The sequence below is a fragment of the Peromyscus leucopus genome, chromosome 3 (genome assembly GCF_004664715.2).
Source record: "Peromyscus leucopus breed LL Stock chromosome 3, UCI_PerLeu_2.1, whole genome shotgun sequence".
Lineage (NCBI taxonomy): Eukaryota > Metazoa > Chordata > Mammalia > Rodentia > Cricetidae > Peromyscus > Peromyscus leucopus.
In genome coordinates this window covers 1-7,225 of record NC_051065.1, presented here as the reverse complement: position 1 = coordinate 7,225, position 7,225 = coordinate 1, and positions in this window count along the sequence as shown.

Below are 7,225 nucleotides of genomic sequence, written 5' to 3'. Positions count from 1 at the left end.
ATAAAAAAATATCCACCATGACCAAGTAGGCTTCATCCCAGGGATGCAAGAATGGTTCAACATAGGAAAATCTGTCAATGTAATACACAATATAAACAAACTTAAAGAAAAAACCCACATGACCATCTCATTACATGCTGAAAACCCCTTTGACAAAACCCAACACCTCTTCATGATAAATGTTCTAGAGAGATCCGGAATACAAGAAACATACCTAAACATAATAAAGGCAATTTATAGCAAGCTGACAGCCAACATCAAAGTAAATGGAGAGAAAGTCAAAGCGATTCCACTAAATTCAGGAACAAGACAAGGCTTGTCCACTCTTGCCATACTTGTTCAACTTGAAGAGAACTAGAGCAATAAGACAACAAAAGGAGATTAAGGGGATACAAATTGGAAAGGAAGAATTCAAACTTTCACTATTTGCAGATGATATGATAGTACATATAAGTGACCCTAAAAATTCTACCAGGGAACTCCTACAGCTGATAAACTCCTTCAGTACAAGATTAACTGAAAAAAAAAATAGGTAGCCCTCCTATATACAAATGATAAATGGGCTGAGAAAGAAATCAGAGAAACATCACCATGGCTATACAATAGCCATGAATAGTATAAAATACCTTGGGGTAACCTTAACTAAGCAAATGAAAGACCTGTATGATAAGAACTTTAAGTCTCTGAAGAAAGAAATCAAAGGAGATATCAGTAAATGGAAAGATCTCCCATGTTCATGGATAGGTAGAATTAACACAGTAAAAATGGCAATCTTACCAAAAGCAATCTCTACAGATTCAATGTAATCCCCATGAAAATCCCAAAACAATTCTTCACAGAAGTGGAACGAACAATACTTAACTTTATATGGAAAAACAACAAACCAAGGATATCTAAAAGAATCCTGTATAATAAAGCAACCTCAGGAGGCATCATAACCCCTGACCTCAAGCTCCACTATAGAGCTATAGTAATAAAAAAACAGCTTGGTACTGGCATAAAAACTGACATATGAACCAATGGAATCAAATTGAAGACCCTGATATTAATCCACACACCTATGAACATATGAATTTTGACAAAGAAGCCAAAATTGTACCATGGAATAAAGAAAACATCTTCAACAAAAGGTGCTGGCATAACTGGATGTAACATGCAGAAAATTGCAAATAGATCCATGTCTGTCACCATGCATAAAACTCAATTCTAAGTGGATCAAAGACCTCAGCATAAATCCAGTTACACTGAATTTGATAGAAAGTAGGAAGTAATATGGAATGCATTGGCACAGGAGAACACTTCCTAAATATAACACCAGTAGCACAGATACTGAGAGCAACAATTAATAAGTGGGACCTGCATTGGGTAGCCATTCCAGCTTTGATCTGGAAATTCCAACCCCCATTGTGGCTTCAGCAACTGTCATGCCTACAAGGCGGGGCCAAGGGAAGTTCTGAGAGACCCGAGATGTGGATGGGCCAGCACATGCTCACTGTTCCTGGACCCTAGAAGGTGGAGGTTGACGGAGCAGAGCTCCAGAGAACACCGCTGGACTTTGATACACCTTCCCCAGACCCCATGACCTACCTTTCCCTTTTTTGTAAGTTACTCACTAAATAAATCTTCCTTTTAACTAAGAGGAATGGCCTTAATAATTTCACCAATATCTGGTGCTCACGTGGGGCAAATTCCAAAGGCCTGTGTGGCTCCCACCCTCAGCCTCCTCCCCACCTAGCGGGTACCTAAACCCACCTGCAAAGTTCCATATAACCAGGGAATGCCTACACGGTTCCATTCCCAAAAAAAGGTAGCAGCTAGTCCAGTCTCAGTTCCCTAGCTTAGCCCTGGCTCTGGCTCCCCGCCATCTGGATTCCTGCCTGCAGCTGCAGTCAGCCAAGGTCGCCAGCAGGCCCTGCTTTGGAGCTGTACTAATGCCACCTTCTGGCTGAAAAGTCCTACTACACCCCAAGAACTGTGGAAAGGTAAGTTAAGCAAAGCAGTGTCTTATTTCAAGTAAAAGTACTTGATAATTTTATATTTTAAAATTGACTAACAAATTTTGAGTAATTCTTGTAATATGGCCAACAACATTACCTCACAAGAATTTAAAAACCTTTTTGCCTGTATGATGAATGACATTCTCCTGGAAATATACGATCTTCCTCAGGCATATTTGGTCTGTACCATTTTGGCATTCATCGTAATAATTCATACAGTATTCAAACACTAGTTTAATAATAAGAAGAAAGATGAGTCATTATTGGGACTGATACAGGCTTTAAAAGATAGCAATGAAGGCTTACAGAAAAAGAATCTCCTTCTGGAATCTGCTTTCAAAGATAGCAATGAAGACTTACAGAAAAAGATTCTCTTTCTGGAATCTGCTTTCAAAGATAGCAATGAAGGCTTACAGAAAAAGATTCTCTTTCTGGAATCTGCTTTCAAAGATAGCTATGAAGGCTTACAGAAAAAGGTTCTCTTTCTGGAATCTGCTTTAAAAGAAAGCAGTTAAGGCTTACAGGAAAAGATTCTTTCTGTGGAATCTGCTAATCAGGATTTACAAAACAGGCTTGTACCCAAAATTGATTTTATTGATAATAAATATGAATATTTAATGGATATAACACTAACTCTCCAGAAGTGAAGTTATATCTACTCATACACTATATAAGGAAGAAAGTTTATCATTAATTGATAAGATAAGGTACATGGAATCATGTGTTTCTGAGGAACATAAAAACTTCTATGATTCCATGAGAAATCTGGAGTCCCTTGCAAGAGAGGAGGTTTACTCCCTAGAACAGACCCTAGGTGCTCGTTTGCAAGCCCTAGAAGAAACTCTTATTAAACATGACAAGGGACCTAATAAGCAGAAGGGCAAGACCATAGAGGTTGTAACATCTCCAAATGGCTTTCATACAATGGCTTATCCTGTTATCATCCCTGAGAAGCAAGCAGATGACACACACCCTGAGCCATATAATACATATACATTACAACCAATTTCAACAAGAGACTTTAAAATATAAAGGAAGCAGTAGTTACGTATGGGATACACTCCACATACATAAGACAGATGTTAAATTCGTGGTCTACCTCACATAGAATCATCACAGATGACTGGCATCAGTTAATTTCAGCTGTTCTAGAATATAGCCAGCAGCTACAGTGGAAAAGCTGGTTGAGAGAAGAGGCAAAAAATTTAGAACAACAAGGTAAACTCAGAGGTTTTGTGATCTCCCAAGGTCAAATACTTGGTGAGGGATGTTTCACTGACAGGAATGTACAAGCCACTTATGATGAGCATACAATATCCCTATGCCATACAGCAGCTCTAAATGCTTGGGAAAAAATTCCAGAACCTGGAAAAACAACTGAGGTATACACAAAGATATTTCAGGGACTGCATGAACCCTTCACTGATATTTTACAAAGGCTGAACACAGCTATAACAAAAGCTGTATCAGATAAAGAATTAAGGAAAGTATTAACTGAGTCCTTGGCGTTCAACAATGCTAATGCAGAATGCAGAAGAATACTTACACCACTAAAGATCAGATCAGTTCCTTTGGAAGAATGGATTCAGTATACTAATGATGTTGAGTCTCTTAACTACAGTAATGAGGCTTGGATAGGAGAGACAAATCTCAGAGGTGAAAGAAGACCCCGTGTTACCAAATGTTTTAAATGTGGTACACCAGGTCATATAACTAAAAACTGTACTTGGGGTACTCCTAGAAGTAATACTCCTTTTAGGAATAGCCTAAACAGGAGACCCCAACCACCTCTTGGGTTATGTAGAAGGTGTGGCAAAGGCCGACATTGAACCAGTGAGTGCAGATCAAAAATAGATATACGAGGCAACCCTTTACTGGAGAGAAACGCCTCAGGGGGCCTCTTGCAGGCCCCCAAATCAAACGCAGTACGAACATTCCCAGCCACTGTGGAAGAAATTCCTCTCCAGGACAACTGAATAAACAAATGCCTGATGTAAAAACTGACACTGTATTGGATGATAAAATAGCTCTGATAGATGGATCACAGTTTACAAAGAACACCATAAAACAAATATTTTGGCAGACTTCCATGAATGAACAAAGACCAAAGCTTAGAATTCGAATTAATGGCCTGGTTCTGGAGGGCCTGGTAAACACAGGTGAAGATGTGACTATAATTACACCAAAATCATGGCATCTGAATTGGCCTCTTCAAGAGGTAGATGTCCAACTTTTAGGTATTGGCACCCTATCTCAGATAGAACAGAGTTTGAGATGGGTTGAATGCATAGGGCCAGAAGGACAGAGAGGAAGGCTGAAGCCATATTAGCAAATGTAGCAGTAAATCTTTGGGGCCGAGATCTGTTACAACAGTGGAATACCCAGATTAAAATTCCTATACTCTCAGAAAAGGAATACAGACCAATGCATGTTCCTAGGAATAATATCATAGCATGCTATAAAAAACAGTCACCAACCATTCAGGCTGTATACAAACAGAGCACAACTGCTGCTGAACTCTCAGAAGTACCAACTGCCTTGTCTTTAAAATGGCTAACTAATAAACCTGTCTGGGTTGGACAATGGCCCTTGACAAAAGAGAAGCTACAAACTTTAGAAAAGCTGGTTCAAGAGCAGTTAAATGCTCAACACAGCCCTTCCTTTGAATCCTCCTGTATTTGCTATTTTAAAAAAAAAAGTCTGGTAATTGGAGAGTGCTGACAGATCTGAGAGCTATTAATAAAGTAATTCAGCCAATGGGCTCCCTACAGTCTGGCATGCCCTTGCTCTCTCTGCTACCCAAAGAATGGCCTATAATAGTTATTGACTTAAAAGACTGTTTCTTTACCATACCCTTACAAGAAAATGATAGAGAAAAATTTGCCTTCACAGTACCTAATTTTAATAATTCTCAGCCAGTCAAGAGATAATCAATGGAAGGTCCTCCCACACGGAATGTTAAGCAGCCCTACTTTGTGCCAATACTTTGTGCAGCAACCATTGGAGATAATTTGTGTAAAGTTTCCACAATCCATAATTTATCTCTATATGGATGATATCCTATTAGCTAATCCAAAGTTAGATACATTAGAAAGCATGTATGAAGAAGTAAAAAAAAAAAGTTTTGCCTTGCTGGGGACTGCAAATTGCTCCTGAAAAAATACAAAGAGGAGATTCTATTAATTACTTAAGATATAAGATAGAGTTACAAAAAAATTAGACCCCAAAAGGTACAACTAAGGAGAGACTGATTGAAGACTCTTAATGATTTTCAAAAGTTATTAGGAAGCATTTCCAACTTACTGGGTATCATGGGAATACCCAAAGATGGACTACAAAATTTGGCTAATACTCGAGAAGGGGTTAATAATTTCACCAATAGGGACCTCTTGAAACTGAGAAGCTTTTGTAGAGTAAAGGACATGGTCAATAAGACAAAATGACAGCCTACAGAATGGGAAAAGATCTTCATCAACCCCACATCCGACAGAGGGCTGATCTCCAATATAGATAAAGAACTCAAATAGCTAGACTTCAAAATACTGAACATTCCAATTAAAAAATGGACTATAGAGCTAAACAGAGAATTATCAACAGAAGAATTTCAAATGGCTGAAAGACATTTAAGAAATTGCTCAACATCCTTAGTCATCAGGAAAATGTAAATCGAAAGAACTCTGAGATACCATCTTACACCTGTCAGATGGTTAAAATCAAAAACACTGCAGACAATGTATGTTGGAAAGGAGGTGGAGCAACACTCCTTCACTGTTGGTGGGAATGCAAACTTGTACAGTCACTCTGGAAATCAGTATGGCTGTTTCTCAGAAAATTGGAAATAAGTCTTCCTCAAGACCCAGTTATTCCACTCTTGGGCATATACCCAAGGAATGCTCCATCTTACCACAAGGACACATGCTCAACTATGTTCATTCAGCATTATTCATAACAGCAAGAACCTGGAAACAGCCTAGATGCCCCTCAACTGAAGAATGGATACATAAAATGTGGCACATATACACAATGGACTACTACTCAGCAGTTAAAAAAAAAGCCACAATGATATCATGAAATTTGCAGGCAAATGGATGGGACTAGAAAATATCATCCTGAGTGAGGTAACCCAGACTCAGATGGACAAGTATAGTATGTATCCACTTATGAGGATGTGAGGGAAGGGATGGCCAGACTGCTACCCACAGCTCCAGAGAGGCTAGCTAACAGGGACAGACCCTAGGAGGGACTCATGGATGACTCTGTGAAGGAGAAGTGGATGAGATCTATATGAGTGGACTGGGAGTGGGGGGCGGTGGCAGAGGGTGAGGAGTGAGGGATGAGAACATAGGGAAATGGGAGGGTTGAGCTGGAACAGGGACAGAGTGGGATGGCAGGGAGGGAGATACCATGATAGATGAGGACATCATGGGAATAGGAAGAGGCAGGGTGCCAGGGAGGCTCTCAGGAATTGACAAGTATGACCCCACCTGGGAGTGCTGGCAGTGGTCCAGATGGTGCCTGAACTCATCTACTCTGGTGACCAGTCTAGTGAATACCCTAACTGCCATCATAGAGCCTTTGTCCAGTGACTGATAGAGGCAGATGCAGAAATCCACAGCCAGGTGCCAGGCTGAGCTCCGGGAATCCAATTGAGGAGAGAGAGGAGGGATTCTGCTGGGGTGGGGGAATGTTGCAATTATGATGGGAAGATGTGCAGAGATGACAGGCCACACTAGAGGAAGCCCTTGAACTGTAGACTAGTGGCTGTGGAGCCCCCATGGGACTGGACTAGGACCTCTGGATATGGAAGATGGTTGTTTGGCTCGAACTGCTTTGGGGACACCCAGACAGGGGGATCAAGATCCATTCCCTGGTGCATGGGCAGGCTTTGGGGAGCCCAGTGATGGTGATGTGTCACCTTGTGCAGCCTTGTTGCAAAAAGGAAGGGCTTGGACCTGCCTAGGCTCAGTGTACTGGGCTCCTATGACAACCTATGGGAGACCTTGAATTGGGGGATGTTGGGATGTGGTTTGGCTTAGGACGAAGGGCTGTGGGGTGGGAGGAGGGAGGAGATGGGATCTGTATGTAGAGTAAGTAGAAAATTTCTTAATGAAGAAAAATTAAAATAAAATTATGCCCTTCAAAACAAAAACAAAAACAAATCTGCCACTATTATCCTCTCTACAAAATCCCACCCCTAGGTATGCATCTACACAATCCCACTCCAATGA